Source organism: Wyeomyia smithii, chromosome 3, assembly GCF_029784165.1.
Source record: "Wyeomyia smithii strain HCP4-BCI-WySm-NY-G18 chromosome 3, ASM2978416v1, whole genome shotgun sequence".
Lineage (NCBI taxonomy): Eukaryota > Metazoa > Arthropoda > Insecta > Diptera > Culicidae > Wyeomyia > Wyeomyia smithii.
This window is the reverse complement of record NC_073696.1, coordinates 115,560,482-115,582,134: the sequence shown is the minus strand read 5'-3', so window position 1 is coordinate 115,582,134 and position 21,653 is coordinate 115,560,482. Positions and strand designations below refer to the sequence as shown.

The window sequence follows — 21,653 nt, the reverse complement described above, 5'->3', positions numbered from 1 at the left end:
AATAATTCTAACTTTTAATTCTCATCATTTTCGTTGTATAAACAAAGATTTATAAAAGGTACAACAGTTTACTGAAACAAAAGGTCTGAACTGTGCCTAAAAGGTTCCGCACATGATATACCATAAGTCCTCATCTAAATGTCATATCTGCATAAAAGAGCACGAAAAGTTCTGATTGCATTTTTGAAGTAGAATACTTCTCTCAGGAAGTTCGGCTACATAGGGATGTGAAATGAAAATCTAAAACTGAAAAAAGTGAAAAATATGTCCAATTTCAAATGCTAATAAATCGGTTAGTTTTCGATGGCTTACCTTCGTTTTTGCAGCAATCGATTAGAAAATCTTCTAAGATTTCTACCAAATGCATGAAATTGCAATTTTATTATTCGAACTATTGTACTATTGAAAATTCTTAAGCCTTGTCAAAACACAAAATTCGACCTCCGATTGGTCGTTATACGATTGCTTTCTTAAGCGCGGTCGGCAGAGTTATGGACCTAGTAAATTGGGAATGCATCATTTGGCCTATATAAGAGCTTCTTCAGATAATAAACAGACATTTCATCGAATATTAAATTGAACAACTGAAATTTGAAGAACACAAATGAATATTTGAAGAGTTAATATTTTCTCGTTTTGCGCTATAATCCAAAGTTAATTATCTTCATCTACATGCATACTCTGACTATTATTACGTGTTTGCGTCGCTTAGTATTTGGCTACGGTTATGCAGAACGAAAATAACGGCGCGATGCGATTTGGCAAGAAATGTGTTGAAATGTATAGCTCTACTTCGCCTGAAAAAGAGCTGTACATTTCACCACGGTAAGGCGAATTGCATCGCGCCGTCATTCGCGTTCTGCATAACCGTAGCCTTTGTTCCGTTCCCGTTCAATGATGTCGTATTAAATGTGCATATTACAATTCGGCAGCACCTCAACTTCTCATTTGCACAAAATTTAAAAATATTCAATGAACTTCATTCAAAATATCAAACAAAAAGAAATTACAATACTGCCACTGAACGGTCAATGTTTATATACTAGAAAAAATGACTGACACGCAAGAAGCCGGGTTATCTTTCTTGTAAAAGTATTCTACTTCAACCTTGCGGTCGTGGCTTTGCATACAACCTTCCTGTGATTTTTAGTATCAATTTGGGGCTGCCCTGAAACTTTGAGCCTCGAATAGTGTTGAAATGTTAGTGATTTTTATAGTTGCATGAAATTTGACATTATTATCTTATAAAAATTCTTATTCGATATAGTCGGGTTTCGGGTTTTCAGACCGAAACCTAACATTTTCAAACCCGAACCTAAATTTTTTTTCTCCAAGCCCGAACCCGACATGTACCCAACACCTTCAGAATTTTGCGAACCCGAATCCGACGGGTAGGGGTCGGGTTTCGGGTTTCGGGTTTGAAAACCCGAAACCCGATCATCTTCAATTTCTATATCTCATCCATGGCGATTGGTTGATCGTAGCCAGGAAATATTTAATGAAAGGCGTAGTTGGCAAATCACACCATCTGGAAAGAAGATATTAGATCCAATTATCAAGATGTTTGTGAAATTATTTTTTATTATATTTTTCTTAAATTGGATGCTTTGCTATACTTACTAAACGATTAACCCTCTAGTACCCAAATTAATTTTTAGACGGACTTCGAAAAAATCACTATGAAGCTTTTTGAACATTTTTTGAGTTCTTATTAATGCTTTTTAGAGGTTCAACTGAAGACCGTCTCAAGGGGGCACTGGGCACTAGAGCAGCGGTTCTCAACCTGGGGTACGCGTACCCCTAGGGGTACGCGAGAGCCTCCAGGGGGTACGCGAGAGAAAAATCAGTAATGGCGGACAAAGCAATTTTTTTTGTAATACTCTATTTGTTGTTTAAACTTCCTCTTAAAACACAACTGTAGCAATCACAGTTCAATTTGAAACCTAAACTAGACTACCACAACATGATCTACCACTACTCTCTCCCACCCTGCGAGAACATTCCAAGCCAGGGGGTACAATTGATTTGGAAAATATCGTCAAGGAGTACGTGGACAAAAAAAGGTTGAGAACCGCTGCATTAGAGGGTTAAAGTCTTATGTAAAAATTTAGGAAAGATTTTCAAAGAAAATATTTATTTCTCTTATAGTAAATTAATACTTTTTTTGTCGCGGTTTGTAAATTATAGGAAAGGTTACATATTCGGTCTGTTGTCAAAGCTGCAAGTTTTTCGCGATGTATCGATAACGAACTATATTGCCACTGCATCTCAATGACACGGATCACAATCAAACAAATTTCAACTCATACATTACATAAATCTTATATTAAGTGCTTTGAAGAAGTTTCAAAAATGGTTAGCCGGTTGGCGACGGTAGTTCTCAGTCAGACGACGGAAAGTTAAAGATACAGGATCGAACAAAGAACTCACGAAACGGATATGTCCCCTTCTAGTAGGAGAGCTTTACATAGCCAATGGCAAGAGCTATAAAAAAATTCTGATTGGACATGTGAACATCCATAGCCAAAAAATTAAATGGTCGCAGATAAGGGCGTATCGATTTTGTGCTGGTGCTTAAGCGTTGTTTCGACGTTATCGATGGAACGAGAATGGCATGAACTTCTACTAAGCGATACAACAGACGCTAAGAAAAGATTTATGCTTATTGCTTTGTCTATCATCAACAACTTATGAGCAGAGTGCTGGCTGACTGCTTGAAGTCTCGTTTTTTTTTGTATCCTAAATGCCATAGAGATTTGGTCTGAGTTGTTTTATACACGTTTTGCTGACGTTCCATGCAGTGATTGAGGATAATACTGTAAACTATAGATAGAAATATAAAGTGTATCATCCGATGTACAGCAGCTAAATCGCTTAGTATATTCTTATTTCTTCGTCTTGAAAAGATGCGCCTAAGTTCAGTAAAATTGATTGAATATTTATTTTAATTTGAATAGGGTAATCGCTCCATTATCCATTTCAACAGGTTAGTGCACCTATATTCATCTTATTTCTTTCATTTGTCCAATTCACTGTCAAATTTCTACAAATGTTTGAAAGTAGATCCATTTGCTTCTCGATTTTCTCATGTGGCTAAAAGTTTTACGTTGAAAATATGGTAAAATTTGACGATAAATTGACGAAAAAGGCGCGATGAGATGAATATGGGAGCGGTTCCCCTAGTTCACTTAAACTGCTGAAAATTCAACGGTTAATTTTATTCTTGTTTCTGTTCGAATCTGAACAAACAAAAGCGCATTATCCTTTTTGCACTATTTATGAACAACTATTCGCATATACACTAAGGTCGCTTTTTACGCGTTTTTTACGCGGGTTTCTTTTTACGCGGATTCCGGAATTTACGCGGTTTCTTTTACGCGGATTCCGGAATTTACGCGTTTTTTTTTACGCGGATTCCGGAAATTACGCGGTTTTTTTACGCGGCACGTATCCCCCGCGTAAAAAGCGACTCTAATGTATATCAAATTTAAAAGACCTAGTGGCCTCGTGTAAACGAAAATTGCGCAGGAAAAGATTATTACAGGTAAATATATTTGTGATTAAAAAATAATATAATATTTGGACGAGTATAAAATAAAAATTAAAACTATGATATCCTTTTTGTTGGATCAATTTCGTTGAAGTTTTTACTTGATGCTTCTAACAGAACTAAGTTTGATAAATTTATTTCCAAAAACACAAAAAATGTGGTGGAAATTAATTAAATGATAAAATAATAAAAACCATTGCACATGTATGCCCGTTTGATCAAACTGGGTAGAACAGTATTGCTTATTGCTTTTCATACAACGAAAGCAAAAGGGATCCAAATGCTGTAATCCAGAAGCAGTCTCATGGGAGTTTTCTCCCTTCAAAGCGAGGTATTGACTTTTCTTTACCTCAATACTATAAATCATGTCGTGGGGAATGCGTTTTATTGTTCGCTTTTGAAGTAGTCGAAAGAGGTTATGGCTCCTACTGTGGATTGTGGCGGCTGCCCTGTCGTCGAACGGGGTGAGCCATACTACCATCTACGGTGTTCCAGAGTATGGGTATAAAGCGCATGCCTTCTGCCGCTCTAGTTCAGTTACAGAGGTATAGTATTTATATTATTTAGCATATATACATTATAGTGATTTACCATGGCGAGTGTCTCCAGAGTAGAGGTGGTATAATTGCCGATTTACGAACTTGTACGATTGTTAATGCATCCGAATCCCATCTGCGTTGCGTAATTAGAATGAAGAGAAGTGTGTATTTCCTTCACCTACACACCTATGTATAGATTTAGATCTCTTAAGGTAGCTTGCTGGTGTATTAAAATAGAAACATAAACTTTAGCATATGGATTGGTTTATTGAAACGAAAGATAAAGAAATTTAGAATAATGATTGACACCGATAAATCATTTGCCAGCAAATTGAGTTAATGCTGAATTTCCGAAGCACTATGGAAAGTTCATTAAAATTTTATCTTTTTTTCAACACAATAGTAAAAAATATGAGCATTTTTAATATGATTAAGAATTCAATTTGGTTTCTGTTAGAGTCTATTTATATGTTTAATACAAAGAGCTTTAGTATTTCGGCTTACATTCTAACGAAATGCGTTGATTACTATTAACTCATCACCGATGATTTGGTCCTTTTATTGGACCATCCGCAGGACCTACAATATATTGACGTTACAATTGGGCTTACATCAGTATAAAATTTCGTTTTCCAGCCAAATATAACGATTATCTCGAAATTTTATTTAGTACGCACTAATGCCGTTGGTGTTTCTATAAGCAAGCGTGCACAGTCATTAGCAAAGACAAAAACCGTTAGTAATACCGCTGATGTCGCTAAAACCGAAGACAAAAACCGTGTTTACGAAAATTAGTTAGTCGGCAGTTAGCTCACATGGTGGCGCATAAGTGTAACGTTTCGGACAAGAGCGAGATTTTTTCAAGATTTTCTTCGTAAAGGCATGTCTGTTTGTCTGTGATACAACATTGAAAAAATTATTTGCTCGAAAACGGTAATCAACAAATTAAAACCCATTAGCTCAAACATAAAAACAGTCGGTTCGTAACACTTGTTGTTGTCTCCTTTCTGTGTTTATAGTAAGGCTGTTTAAGAAGTTTAGTTTTTTGATGTGTTACTTGGTAGTGAACTAGTCCCTGAAGATGATCCCATAAGAGGAACGAAACGTTGGTGTTGAGCGAATAGCAACCAACGTATTTCATTAAACTGCAAACCGAAATACCAAAACCCCCTGTATTCAACATCAACTCCGGTTGAAAATAACTGTAACTCAGTATTTTATCAAAATTGCTTCATTTACTACGTTTCCTAATTTCGCCAGAAACCTTCCCCTCTAAACTGTCTCTAACTTTGTATCATTCGGTATTAACATTGTTTTAGTTTAAAACCAACAAGATGAATTATCATTGACCGGAATGTAGTTGAGAGCGAAGCGTCTCACCAACGCACAACAGCGCACGTGCGCGGCATATAAAACAAGAATGCTCGCCCTCTGATCCTCACGTCGGCCGAACCCACAAGGTCAAGCTCCTGTTAAGGGGCAACGACCGGATGACGTCCCGTCACCAAACACCAGCACCGATCATGCGGTGAATCAAAAATCTCGGATCGGCAATGCGAATGGTCCATCGGTCCGGAGACACGGTGGGAGTTACCTACAGGGAAATTGTTGGGCTATTAACATCGCTACCACCTTTGACGGTTACCCGACCAAACTTCTATCCAAGGAGCAGGTTGGAACTGTGCACGATTCTATCCTTAAGCTGTTTGCGGTACTGATCTCTCCTCAAACATGGCTATCTTTACTTGGACCGCGCTGACAGCGACACAGTTGTATTACTGGATAAGACCATTCCAGACCTAACTTCCTGGGAGCTGAAAACACTGCTAACACAGATAACCTGCCGAAAAGTGTGAACAGTTCAAACGAGAAGACACTGCAATTCATCCATTATCTGAACAACGGTATCTCTGCATTGGAGTGGCCCGGAGGTATCGCAAGAAATCAGAGAAACCGTCCAACTTTTTCTGAAGATCGATGAATAATACGCCGACAGAACCACCGAGCAGCGCTTCTTACTAAACTAGATGTTTGGTGAAGCTCGCATGCACCGGGAGGGGAGGTCGACGACCAATATACGGAAAAAAACTTCAAGCTTCGTCAAGTACCGAGATACGGCTGAATATTAATCTTAAATATAATAAAGCTTAATAAAGTTCAAAGACTGGCCTGTCTCTCCGTTACCACCGCAAAGGCAGCTTTGGAGATCATGCTTTGCCTACTGCCTCTACATTTTCATGTGAAGATAGCGGCAGAGCTTGGTGAACTAAGGCTTCAGAAAAACTATACAATATTCGAAGGCGATTAGGATGTTCATATTCGCATCCTACGTTTCTCCAGTTTTCCCGACCCCGAGCCTCACTGGAACCACCGTTAGGCATTGCTTCAGGGAGAAGGGCCAGTGTGCTCAGTGCACCCCCTTGTTAAAATATTGATTTTGCTGACTTCGTGAAGGCAAGGTTCGCCTTCACTGGCATTTCGATGGCTGTTCCGTCGATTGCTGCCTTGCAGCTGCTTTGGCCGAAGCATTCTACATCCTCTTTGACAATGATGCTGATATGAATCATAGCAGCCAGGATGCAGATTGCCTCGTATGACACGGTTCGATACGCGGTAGGGGCTTTTCAGGTTACCGCGGTAACTGGGAGTACCCAACACACGTTACCACGCTAGCTAGCAGCTTCCACCTGCTGCTAAATACCGCCAAGCTATTTGACATCATGCGCGATAATGCCGCTTCCACGACTAAGCTTTCTTGCAGGCATTGACGACGTGGCTCTCAAACGTTAGCTTGTGGTCGACCATTACCCCCAAGAGCTTCAAGGACTACTTTGAGGCGATTGTGGATCCACCGGCACTTATCGCCACCTTCTGCTTCGATTTGCGGTTGTTCACTACGATGACCTCTGTCTTGTGATGCGCTTACTCCAGTTTCCTAGAGTGCATCCAATCCTCAACAACGCGTATGTATAGCGCGGCTCGACCTCGCTGACTGACTTTTGAGTTGAATCGTCCGCAAAGCCCACAATCACCGCTCCCGATGGGAGCTTCAACACACCGTCAGGCATTCCACAGTACCGGACCCAGGAGGGAATCTCTCGGTACCCCTGCGGTAATCGGGACGCATTTCTGACCATCATGTGTGTTGTAGAGCAGCACTAGATTCTGAAAGTAGCTTTCCAGAATCTTGTACAGTGACACCGGCACTCCGAGACTCCGAAGCACGTAGGCTATAGAGTCTCAGCTGGCGCTATTGAACGCGTTTTTCACGTCTATCGTGACAATTGCGTAATAGCGAATGCCCCTTATTTTACGCTGGACTCTGGAGTGTTACCTCGGCAGTCTTAGTGACGGAGAGAATAGCATCCACCGTGGACTTACCTTTGTGGAAGCCGAACTGGTTACTTGACAGACCGGTTTTACTCTCGGTGAATCTCACAAGTCTGTTGAAGATTACCCTCCCAAGCACCTTGCCGAAACAGCAGACAGATTGGTCTTTATACATCGAATATTATATTTATCAAAATATTAAACTAGGATATATAATTTATCTTGAAGAATTCTTTATAATTTTTGCAGTTTCTACAGGCCGAGAAACTTGAAGTCAGGGGAATCCCTGATGGAGGACCGAAGCAATTCTGACGTACAATCCGAGAAAAACTCTGGTGCGTCTTAATGTTTATTTCAGTATATATACACAATCTTAAAAAAAAAAACCAAAAATGTACTAAATAGGCACATCAATGGATTTAAGGAAGAAATACAGGAGATACATGTAGTGAAAATCAAAATTAGCTAAGATATCACGAACTGGAACATTTAGTTGTTTATTCCGAGCTTCAAGAGAATTTCCAAAAATGAATCTAGCTTCGCGATACAAGGGACATGACCAAACAACATGTTCAATATCATGGTAACCCTCACCACAGGCGTAAAGGTTATCCTCCTATACGACGAAGGTGAGCATTGAACCAATAACGATTGAACATAAGCTGAGAAAAAACCATTCAATAGACCATGAATGTACCACGAAGCTGTACTATTTTCTAGTTAATGGCATGTAAAGAGCTCAACAGGATTGCTACATGTTTTGACCCCAGAGTAAATATATCGTTTGATTTTTCGGTTCGTATCTAGTAAGGTCGTCAAGTACAGTGTTAGTGGCTCTAGTTTCAACCAAAAGCAAGTACCTAAATTACCTCCTTCTAGCGGGGCATGTCCCAGATGGTCTCAAGGTACGATGCTGGCCTAACAAGCCAGTCGTCGTAGGTTCGAGTCTTGGTCTGGGAGAGACTATGAGTGTCAGTAGGATCGTAGCGCTAGCCCCGCAATTGTCCTGTACACTAAACAGTCGGCTGCGAAGTCTGTGTAAAAAAACAGAAGGTCAAATTCCGAATCGGAATGTAGCACCAAGGCTTTGCTTTTTAGCGGGGAATGTTTTTCGTATTGATATGTACTTTTTTGCCAACGGTAAAAACACGTAATAGTCTAGGTACTAGCAGACGGTCAATGACGGTCAGAAAAATCCACTTTTTCCGGTTTGGTTTCCCATGTTCGTTGCCAGATAAATTTTTTTATTCACATTTCGTAAAACCTTTGTTTTCACAAATGGGTTTATTGATTCTTCACTGCCAATTGGTCGTACTGCAATTTTCAATGCTAACTATTAAACTTTAGTTCTAACCCAGATGCAGTTTTTACTTTGCTTATTCTTTACTATTCACTAATACTATGCCAATGACAGAAATCTAAGCTTTGCAGAATAGACAAAAGAACAGAGCAACAGTAATCAACTAAGTGTGCCGGCATTGAAAATGAAAGAACTTAACATTAATCTTCAAATACCACGCTAAACCAAATATCGCTAGCTAGCTACAGCTAGTATTTGTACATATAGACACAATTCTTATAGTGTGTCTCTCTCCACCCTCAACTTCGCAGATTTAATCGCGGCTGTCGTTTCTCGCGTCCTTTTGTGGAGCCAGCACATGGGAAAGCTTCACGAGCATCGTAAAATTCCCCCGCGAGGATTGGTCAAATCTGGAAATCAGCTTTCGAACACACTCGTAGTGACTATGTTTGCCCTGCATGCTCGTTTTTTTTTTTTGCTTTACACACATATTGGAGAGAAGAGCTGCTCATTCAGATGGTGTTCTACTTCTGTGTTTCCGCGGTTCTTATCTGAATGGCAAATACTCGGAGCTATCTCTTTTGATGCTCGTCGGTCCTTTAACGCCAGCAGGATATAGACATTTTTAGAAATGCGCAAGCTTTTTCTGCATTTCGGCGAAGGTCTTGCGGCCGCTCGGTCCAACGTTGTTGTTATCGGTGGTGGTTGTACGGACAACTATCGGGAGCATGCGCCTGGCGTCTCTTCTTTGAGCTTTTCTCTACAACAGAGTACCAATCTGTCGAAACAGATGCTATATTTTCCGCTGCTGGAAAATCACTACACTATCAGCGACAGTCGGTATATGGAGTGGAACCCGTTGCAAACGATAATGAAAATGTTCCCTCTCCGACTGTACTTTTAAAGGTGTTTTTGGCAAGGACAAATGAAAGCTTCACGTTGTGGAGCAGTCACATGGGCCTAGTATGTAGGCTTCAATCATATGGGAATGACGGCAGGAAGAACTGCTCAGACTTGATACAACGAAAAGGAATGATAATAAAATGCTGGAACCTTGGAATATAAAAATAAATTAATGATACAGTCTCGCGGGAGTTGAACAAGAATAAACGGCACCATGAGTGTGGTCGAATAATTATCTCATTTTATTTAGGGTAATGTATCATGATCCGACCAATTTAGACTATTTTCAAGGTACATCGCTTTTCGTGTCACATTTTCACCATCAATATTACATGGAATCCTAAATAAAATACATTTATCGGAAAAGTCTATCTGTCTAGTTTACAAAAATAATAATTTATAGCAAATCTGACGTAAATTCATATAATTATATCGTTTTTCCTGATCATAGATTTTGTACCATGATCGGACCAGGGTGAATCATGATCGGACCAAAAAATGTATCATAATCGGACCAGTGTGCTTCTGAGACTTCAAGCGATTTTCCGCTTCGCGTGCTGGGCTTTACTTGCATGGTGTTTGGTTTGGGCTTGATAAATTAGATTTTATCAATTTTGTTCGTGGTTCTTAAAATATTTTCGAAAATTTTTCATATTATTTCGAAAACGTTATGAATTATATTTTAGTTTCGAATACGGCAAGTTTGCCTATTCAATTTCTGAGTGTTTTTCCGGTTGCCGTTTCGTTTTACCGATAGCTTACTCCACCACTACAATTTTGAGAAACAATGTATGACAAATTTGTAGCCCCCAAATAGTACTACAAATTTGCCGAATATTACAATGCGCTGAGTTTTATGCCTGAAGTGTGAGAGTCCATATTCAGTGCGTTATTCAGCCAACGTTACTTATTACGGGAATTACTTCTCGGTGAAATATATATTTCACTCCCACGCTCACTTCACTTTTTGAGACCTATTCCGGATTCCATCTAAAGTGAGGTGACAAAAACTAGCTCCGTGAAGTAAGATTGACAGTGAAGTGAAAAGGAGAATAAGACAAGTGAAATGAGTTTCCCAGCACAAAAATTTCTATGTCTCAGGAAGTGGAGTTTTTCCGATTTTTTAATTCGAGATAACACCAGATCTGCACGTTTTATACATTTCTAAGACATTTGGCATACAAAAAATCCGATATCGAACAGTTCATGAACTTCATCAGTCAAAAAAGTGACACTTTGGCCGTTTTGAGGCACCACTTCCCAAAGATCGATGGAGCTGAAATTTTGTATGAGGACATTTTTCAAGAAGACGAAGCTTTCAAGCCCTACCGCTAAACCTAATTCAAAGATCAATTTTTTCTCTTACGTATCATTAGCCGCAAAAATTTGTTAGTCTCAAAGAGAGTTTCGTTACTGAAAAAAAAATTTGCTATATGTTATCATTAGATCACAAATCAATCGGTTTTTAAACCTTCCTCATCTTCTTGAAATCACTTCATCGTTCAAAATGGTCGTGAAAAAAATCAACGCAAAACGTCACTATTCCCTATTTAATTTCAGTGATATGAAACTCATAATAACCCAGATTTCACAGCAGTTGTCACTTTGCGACGTTTTGTTAACCTACGTGAGTCCCGTAATAGGAATGTGTTCACTTCACTCTGATTTCACCGTAAACTCTCCCGTAATAAGCACCAAATGATCGCGGTGAATAGCATAATGTAAATTATATAAATTTCACTCCAAATTTAAAACTTTTATTAACATTTTACAAACTCGAGCCAAACTTTCTCACTAAATTGTTAGAATAGTGTATGTTGCTGACATGTATGTATTTATTGAAAAATAATTGGAGTCCATTCTGTTAAAGCACTCAGAAGTTTTACTTTGTTCCATTTTTCCTCTAATTTTATACCAACCGTTCTCCTCAAAACGTTATATTTTCCTAACATTTCAACTGCTTGTTAAAATATCTCGCGAAAGCGCTACTAACTATGTGATTTCAATTAAGTGAGATTGGCTATCTCTTCACGAAAGCACTATCTATTATTTTTTCAAACTAATTTGTTAGTCGCTATCGTATCTATTTGATAAAGTTGTTTAAAAGAATAAAAGCTAGTATTTCATACTGCCTAAAAGTTCAATTACAGTTTAAGGTTAATTGAAGAAGGTTATCGGTGCTATGTCATAAAACTTTTCGTAGAAACCTTAGTCATATTCGTCATTGTATTTGGTATCTCCGAGCGTTTTTATAAAGCTGAGACAGATGCCTCGATGAAAGCTATGACAACCAATCATTCACAAATATAAACTTTCATATATTTTAATATATGATTCTCTCGTAAACTGGTCGAAACTTTGCGGAAAAAAGTGCTTCTTAAATTAGGTTGACACTGAGTTATATTTTCCCCCATTATACTTCAAGGGCTGTTTGCAGTGAAGTGTAGTGCAGTGTAGTGTAGTGTAGTGTAGTGTAGTGCAGTGTAGTGTAGTGTAGTGTAGTGGAGTGTAGTGTAGTGTAGTGTAGTGTAGTGTAGTGTAGTGTAGTGTAGTGTAGTGTAGTGTAGTGTAGTGTAGTGTAGTGTAAAGTAGTGTAGTGTAGTGTAGTGTAGTGTAGTGTAGTGTAGTGTAGTGAACCTTACGTCGTTTTTGTGAGGTTTCATTCTATAAAAAATATGCTTCATCATTTACATTCTGTTGAATTAAACGTAAAATCCTTCATTGGGTATATCAAGCATAAGCAAAATGAAACGGTGATGTCTCAGAAGTAGGCTGGTCCGATCATGGTTCAATGCTGGTCCGATCATGATACAAAACAGGCCTTCGCGTTTCACCAATAATTCCAACTTTAAAGCAAATATTTCATATAAAAAGTGTTCCTACATTGAATTGAGATGTTGCAGAAACATATTTCTGGAAAATATACTGCAATATTTAAATATTTGATTCTTAAATCACTGCTTGAAAACAAGCCTTGATAATAACTGTAAGGGCAATTTGTGCTCGAAAATAGTTCATTTTCTAAAACATTTTTAAAAGTAGTAATACTTAAGCAATCTGGATGAAAGTTTCTGAACATCATCAGGAGAAGTTATTTGATGATGCAGCTACATATCTGACACATTTTTTTGTTCTAAAGTTAAGGAATGTCGCATATAAAAAAATGGTCCGATCATGGTACATTTTCTGACTGGTCCGATCATGATACAACACCCTATGAAGATTTTCAGTTTTCATAGCGGAGGAGATTCCTTTCTATTTATTTTTCAATGGATATGCGGTTTCTGCGGCTAGATACGCGGGGCAAGCGAAGGATCTTTTCAGGCTGAAGTTTCATTTAGCCAGTTCTAGGGTACAGTGTATAGATGTATTTATTCCATAATATAACATTACTAATCTAGAAGACATTATTATTCCGGTGTTTCCACATTGTTCAAAATAACTAGAACAAATTATGATTTTGAATTTCATATGCTTGAACAAACAGAAATTAAACAAAAGATGAACTGCATTTGGCATGCAATGGCCGCGGAACAAAAGCGAACATTTTTATTTGTCAACCTTTTCTGAAGTACACTAAGGTCGCTTTTTACGCGGTTTTTTTAAGCGGATTCCGGAATTTACGCGGTTTTTCGGAATTTACGCGGGTTTTTAACACGGCACGTATCCCCCGCGTAGAAAGCGACTTTAGTGTATAGTGTATAAAGATTTCTGTTTGGGAAACAAACTGAACTACCAATTCAAGTTCATGACAGTAAACAATAGTATCGGCAACCAATAAGAAATTACTTAATCTGAAATCTTTCTATTTATGCAGTCAGAATTTAATCGATGAGCAGTTTTCTTAAACAGATCATAAGAGCTGCGAATCAATCTAAAATGAATAGTGACTGTGATACTGTTATAAAAATAGAAAATCTAGAAAACTTAGCAAGAGTATACAACTAGACTGTAAAAGAATTTTACCATGATTTTGAGAGGTTCTAACGATATTCTCGAATGTATCAGCAATTGTAACGAGGACAAATAAATGAAAAAATTTAATACTTGAGTTTATGACTACAGTTACTTCTCATTCATAAAAACCTAAATTAATCCACCTAGCGGTCAGACTCAGCCTTTCTCATTTTAACTTATTATTTGTAAAAATTAGATTTATATGACTGCTTAAATCCAATGAAGGTATATTCACTCTTTGGGTTCTAAAATAATGATGTTGTAATTGAAATATAAAATATGAAATTTGACGTAATGTTAGTGCTTAAGAAATAGCGAAATAAAAGAAATGACTCTTAATTTCGAACAATTTAATCACGAGCGATACCGGGAATGTTCAAATAGTACGATACCACAATTAAATCATGTTGAGGCCATATACATTGATCAAAGCTGGTATAGTTTTGAATAGTCTTTGAATTTCTTTTCTTTCCAAAACTTTTGAACCACATATCAAATTGTTATGAAGTTTGTTATTTGTAAGTTTGAAAGATGACTCGTTTGTATGACACTACTTATGCTCAAATAAGTCGTGTAATACTTGAGATAATTGACTTTCGTTGTTTTGACAATTTAATACATAACGGTTGCTTAAGTTCGATTATAATCAAATGAAAAGGGAACGTATAGGGCAGCCAAACTTTGAAACCACGTGTTCAATCATAATTCATCAGTAAACCCTTAACTAGCCTGTTCATCTGATATCAATATTGTTCAAAGCGGTTGTGTAGTTTCTAAGATAATGAAATTTCGTGATTTTCACATTTTGATACATGGTGCCTAAAATAAAAATCCGATTACAATGAAGTTCAATAGGGTGTTATGAGGCCACTAGACCTTTCATTTTCAACTATTTTAGTGAAAATCGGTCTAGCCATTTCTGAGAAAAGTGAGTGAGTTTAAGCAGTTTTTGATATATGCTTAGCTTTTATAACGTGATTTGACATTTTTATAAATAACGAACAAAATTACAAACCGATTAAGCCCTATTTAGAGTTCCAAGCGAAGTGGAAATCACATACAAAATGTTCATTTTTCACGCTCGTGAATAATACAACCTGCAAAAATTTCACTTCGCTTGGAACTGTAAACAAATTCGATCCAGTGGAATCGAAGGATGTGGGTCTCATCTTTTTCACTGGGGTTTAGTTTTTTTTACGCATGCAAACGGTAGTGAAAAAAGCAGCAGCTAGCGAAAACTTGCATGCGTTTATATTCTGTCAGTTGCAGCCAATTTTCATTTCGCTCGAAGTGTAAACTCGTGAATTTCGCTTCACTTAAACTGTAAACTGCAGGCTGGTGAAATACCTGTGTGTTCCACAAACAGGTTTTCACGACAGATTTCGCAAGCGCTTTACGTTTACGCTTTATCATTTGTCAAATTTTTCACTTCGCTTGGAACTGTAAACTATGCTTTACAATTAAACTCAGTAGCAACCTATGGGACAACTAGGCCTTTCTTTCGACACTAGTTTTGTGAAAATCGGTCCAGCCATCTCTGAGAAAAGTGAGTGAGTTTAAACAGTCCTCAAAACACGTTTCTTTGCATAACTTTTGAACTACATGTCCAATCAGTATAAAATTATTTTACAAATGGTTCAAAAAACAAGCCCGTTCTTTTGATACCAATTTTGTTCAAATCGGTTGTGTAGTTTCTGAGATAATGAAGTTTTGTGATTTTCACATTTTGATACATAACCTCGAAACTAAAAATTCAATTAGAGCGGGGGCCTAGTGTGGTTGGTAACGTCTCCGCCAACCACGCTCGACGCCTGGGTTCGAATCCCACCGCCGACATAGGTGTCGATGGTTGTGAGGTGGCGTGATCCACTCACAACCAACCCAACTGGTCTAGATTCAATCCTAGCCGACACCGGGAGATTTTCTGAGGCGAAAAATCTCTGGGATCACGCCTTCCATCGCATGAGGAAGTAAAGCCGTTGGCGCCGGTCCGTTGATAAACGGGTCGTGAGTTAGGGTCCTGGGTGTGGACTCGCCTCCCTGGGCGTCGGTGATTGGCCACAACAGTGGCGGAACTAGACCGACGGAAAATAAGCGAGAATAAAAAAAAAATCCAATTGCAATAAAATTCAATAGGGTCTTATGGGGCAACCTTTCATTTGCAATTCGTTTCATGAAAATCGATCCAGCCATTTCTGAGAAAATCGAGTGAGATTGGGAGACCGTTACATACATACATACACACACACACACACACACACACACACACACATACAGAAAATGCTCAGCTCGTCGAACTAAGTCGATTGATATACGAGATTCGACCCTTTGGAGCACTTTTATACCTTTGGTTTTTTCAGTGATTGCTATACCTTTCTAGGAGAAAGGCAAAACCGGTGATAAGTTGTCCGGTTTTACAAAAATGAACAAACGCGCATTGCTTGAATCCGCTTCAACGTTCGAACTGCTGCTGTTGTTAGCTACACAACTAGTGTACGGCGCGTGTTTTTTGTTCGGTTCGATTTTGTACTGTAAAAACAACCGCCAGCAGGAAAGCAGCTGAAGCAAGCTCTCCGCTCCGCTGGATATCGGTCACGCCGTTTGAAACACGGAGCAGCAGCTGATGAAACAATAGGCTGCAGATAGGCAGCTTAAGCAACATCCTACACGCAAAAGTTCAAGCTTACATCAACCGATGTGTCTTCTCAAAACGCACATTAAATGCTCGGGCTTGGCGAGATGGACCAACATTGGTCTTAGCCGCCCGATGGACAACAAAAAAAATGCTCGGGCTTTGCACAACAAATATGTCAAAAGGATAACGCAACTGTTGCGTAATGAATACATTGACAGAGATCAAAATCAGAATATGTATAATATACACAAAATCGTGGAGTTTCGGTAGACTTCGGTTTTGGGCAAACGATCAGTTTTGGGGCGCTCAAAAAACCGCTGATTACATTCGCAAGTCGGTGCGTATCAAAAACTCGTGCATCCCTAATTACCGTCAGCAACCGAAACAGCCAATAGCGAGCCTTGTTGCAACAGAATTTACTGACGCTGGTGCCAGTAACGTGGAACCGAATGCATATGAATAAAACCAGAGTCGTCGTTAAATGCAAAATGTTTCAAACAAATCCAATGTATTTTTAATTGTTATTAATTCGATGATGTTTTGGAATCACCGGATTCAAGATAGTGAATCGATCAATTCATATTTGCATTAACCTAGTCAGTAACAAATACCAAATCATCAGTATTGAATATTGCTTGCACTGCTTTGACGATAGCAGCATTCTGAAAAATATTACCAATACCAGTACGAATCGTCATGGCAATACTAGCACTGGTTAATACTTCAAAAGTGTTTTTATTTTGAGCCGTCCAATACATTAAGCATTCGCTAGAGCGCCAAATGCGTTATGAACAACACACATTCGTTGTACTGGTTCCGAAACAGTAAAAAGCTGCTCTAAAAACGCACGCGCAACGCGTAAAAAGCTGTGGTTACGCACAGTCCAACTTTTGCGTGTAGTAGAGTCCTTTGAACACAATGCATGTTTGTAAGCATCTATCCCGGTTATCAGCCGTGACAAAGATAACTTAAGTCCAACCCGATGACTGCGTGTCCGCTGTTAAGCCTCAAGCAAGCTAGATTGTTGTTTGTGAGCTGTTCACGGCGAGATACCACGTGTGCATTCGAACTTGCGCAGTGGAGATCGACGGTGTGATTACCTAAACTGTCGAGCATGTGCTGAAGGCTGGAATCGACCGTTTTAAAGATCCCAGCCTTCAGCCGGTGAAGATACTGGATTGCAAGCAATTGCGAAGGGGGGTAAAAACTTACACCCAATTTGACTCGTTTCGGGTGACTTTCACCTGGTCTACTCTGCCAAGTTATGAGTTCGTGGACAAGACGCGTCGCACAGTGAGTTGAGTATATGGTAAGACGGGACAAAAATAAAAAGTACTTGATTTTGACGACTAATCACATTGATGTAATAGGGAAAGTTGTTCATTACCTTTCAAAATAATAATTGCAAAAAAGTCGTATAAGATTCACTGCATGGCGAAAGTGTCCCAAACGCCAACTTCCTAAACCAATACGAGAAACCGTAAACATATATAAATATATATATACATACATATATATATATATATATATATATATATATATATATATATATATATATATATATATATATATATATATATATATATATATAACTTTGTTTTGTTATGTATATTTATGTGATGACTACAACAATACATGTTCATACCAGATGTATTGTCTGACAGAGACAAGATCATACATCAAAGATTTTTGATTGCCATTGCTCACAACATAGTGCATTTTCAGCTGTCAAAATATCGTCTAAAAACGTAAATAGCGGTTGAATAGGCAAATTTCAGCAGCTGAAACCACTTTTAACGTTTAAAGGATGCTATAAACGATGAGTAGTGAGAAAATCAGAGAGGTAATTTGATATAGTTTTTTGTAATGTCCAATTGAACTTAGAACACCCTTTTTTGAAAACTAAAAACGCTTATTGATGTGACGTTTGTTTCTGTTCGTATGACAATAAATCTCACTTACTTGCTCTTTCAGTTCCCAGTCTAGTTAGCACAATGAAAACTCCCACGAGTTGAGGAAACACGAGTGAAACTGAATATTTTTTCAGAAAAATCATTGCGCACATGGTGTGATGAAACTATCTTGCAGTATAAGCATGTTACAGATGTATCAGTGATCTCAGAAGGCCGTTTTAAGGATTCCAGCCTTCAGCCGGTGAAGATACTGGATTGCAAGCAATTTCGTTCAGTATTCCTCGAAAGGGAGGTAAAAACTTACACCCAATTTGACTCGTTTCGGGTGAATTTCGCCTGGTCTACTCTGCCGAGCTATGAGCTCGTGGACAAGGCGCGTCGTCCCGTGCGCTTGTGATCAATTGCACTGAATGCAAGCAGTTGGAACATAAGGCCACCCAAGGCGGCAATAAGGAGAGATGTGGTAAATGCGGAGAGCAACATGCGGATGACGCCTGCGATAGAGGTATTGTTCGATGGATAACTTATCGGCAGAAACGATGAATTCTATCCCTGTTTTATAGTGGAATTGCAGAAGTATCGTCCCCAAAATTGATCGATTCCAAGCTGTGATTAATAAGTACAATTGCCATGCAGTTTCCATTTGTGAAAATCAAACGTCCATCTTAACTTTTATGACTTTAACATTATTCGCCTTGAGTACTTCTAGGAATTAACAGGTGCCTTTCTTTCTATCGTATTAAGCGCTCCTCGATTTCAGGTATCGAAGTTGTCGCATGTCAAATGACAATACAAGACAAAGAGCTTCGTATTGCCTCAAGGTATATTTTCTCCAGAGCACAGGTTGGACAACGGCTGCTTTTTGATTGATTAGAACTTCTCTCCTCGCTACGTTTGGTTTTGGAAGACTTTAACTCTCATGGTGCGCCATGGGGTTCCCCTTCTAATGATAAGCGCTCCTCTTTGATCTACAACCTTTGCAATGACTTCGATATGACAATTTTCAACAACGGGTGTCCGACAACCTCCAGCGCTTTGGATCTATCTCTAAGTTCGACGTCTTTACGGTTGAATTGCACATAAAAGGTAATCCTTGATCCTCACGGTAGCTACCCAGCCAATTCTAATATCAATTACCAACGGGCCAACTCACCCGATATTCCGTATGACCTCACACAAAATATCGATTGAAAGTTCTACGAGGAAATTGTTTCAGTTGCTGTTGAGTCGATTCAACATCATTCATCGGTTGAAGACTACAACCTCTTCGCGGGCTTGATTCTCGTCGCCACATTGCTAGCCCAAATGATGAGATATCCCAGCTTGACGATCAAAGAACGGTCTCCCACTGAGTGGTGCGACAGAGAGTGTTCCGATGTCTACACGAATAGATCTGACGCGTATTTAGCCTTTCGGGATACAGGCGGAGCCAGTATTCGAAACTTGATATCAAGCTTAAAAGCTTGGCTGAAGCAAACAAACGCGGAAATTGGTGTCGGCTCGTAAACGAGACGTCGAGGGAGACATCGATGAGCAATCTTTGGAGCACAGCCCGGAGAATGCGATATCGTATAACGGTCAACAAGTGCGAGGATTGAAAACTACTGGTGGATATTTGATTTCGCTATGAAAGTATGTTCGCGATGCGTCTCCGGGCGACAACGCGATAGAATCACCTTCTTCGATGGCGGAACTTTTGACGTAGAACTACGTTTTTCTTTAGCCTACCACATAGGGATGTAAAAAGGAAAACTATTAACGAAAAAGGGACGAAATATGTCCCTTTTTAAATGCTTATAAATTGGTTGGTTTTCACTCGATTTCCTTCATTTTTGCAGCAATTGTTTGGAAAATTATACACGCATCCACCCAAATGTAGAAAATTGTTGATTGATTATGCAAACTATTGTACTATTGATAATTGTCAAGCCTTGTTTAAACGAAGATTACGTCCTCTGATTGGTCGTTATATGATTGCTTCCCAAGCACGGTCGACAGAATCATATACCTTGCAATTGAAAACATGCTATTTGGCCTATATAAGAGCCTGTTTCAGCCGAAGCCGCTAATAATAGTTCTGGACAGCGACAAGTTGTCAACAGCAGTCGTCCTTCCTTAGCAGCAGCACTAGCCCTGTGGTTGGTCACCACGTCTCAGGAGCAGCGCGGTTCTTCTCAGCGTGTGTCGCCAGACTGCCATTATTCCCCTGTGTTAGGGCAGCATGAAGATCGTCATCACCAAATCCAATTTTGAACAGCAAAATGCCTTTTTTCAAGGCAAATAAACAAGTCAATAATTTTTGACAACGTAAGCAAGCATTCTGTGCGGATTCTAGCAGTTACATCTGTCGCGGCCGTCTATTTTTTTTTATCTCGCTTATTTTCCGTCGGTCTAGTTCCGCCACTGTTGTGGCCAATCACCGACGCCCAGGGAGACGACTCCACACCCAGGACCCTAACTCACGACCCGTTTATTAACGGACCGGCGCCAACGGCTTTACTTCCTCATGCGATGGAAGGCGTGATCCCAGAGATTTTTCGCCTCAGAAAATCTTCCGGTGTCGGCTAGGATTGAATCTAGACCAGTTGGATTGGTTGTGAGTGGATCATGCCACTTTACAACCATCGACACCTATGTCGGCGGTGGGATTCGAACCCAGGCGTCGAGCGTGGTTGGCGGAGACGTTACCAACCACACTAGGCCCCATCGCGGCCGTCTAATTTACAGAAGGTGAAATAGCCTCCACAGTGCATGTTGTCCGTGTATCTTAACTCCCCCACTGTTGGGGCAGCACAAAGGTTGCGATCAACAACCGATTTTGAACAGCAAAATGCCTTTTTTCAAGGCAAATAAACAAGTAATTGAAGGGTGAAAATTTCCTAGCATCAACACAAGCAAAAATTCTTCGCGGGATCCTAGCAATCAAATTCTGTTGTAGTTTATCTACAGTGATAGGCATAAATAAAAGCCCACCTTGAGTATTTAGAAACATTTCTCGATTTCTGGACTTTTATATAAAAATCTGCATCCGTCATTCGATACGATTGTTTGTTATTTATCACTTTTTCAGGTAATTAACGAGTTTTGTCATTTTTGTTGGATTTTGTTTACTCCATTACATGACTTCTTGAATGTGTGCAAAAATGCGTGACAAAAATAAAAGCCCACTCCCAAAAATTTATATGGAAATCATTGGAAATCTTTGAGTAACACGTCGTTTTGTTATGACATCCAGGGCTGTGCGATATTATTTACAATCACTCAGTTGTTCAGTTGACGCGATATAAACAAAGTGTTGTTCACATTGGCACATTAAAGTCGATATTTGTTGTTTGCACAGAGTTTTCATCGAAATTAAAATGGGTGGGAAAAAAATCAGTATGCAAGTCCGAAATCTAGTTGTTCACGATCATTTAAAGCAGATTTCGCAGCGGAAGATTGCAGAGAAGTTCGGAATAACCCGGGGAGCAGTCCGTGAAATTGTGCAGAAGCATAATACTTACGGTTCGCTTGCTGACAGATTCCG

The 21,653-nt window shown here is 39.1% G+C and overlaps 1 long non-coding RNA gene across 1 annotated transcript; it reads right to left on the bottom strand.

The window, feature by feature from the left end:
* Positions 1-3,904: 3,904 nt before the first annotated feature.
* On the bottom strand, positions 3,905-9,576 carry LOC129730208 (uncharacterized). The gene is made up of 3 exons (XR_008728808.1): positions 8,754-9,576; positions 4,142-4,309; positions 3,905-4,078 (listed from the first exon to the last, which is right to left on the bottom strand). It is a non-coding gene; the product is annotated as an uncharacterized LOC129730208 (long non-coding RNA).
* Between the last annotated feature and the right edge of the window lie 12,077 nt (positions 9,577-21,653).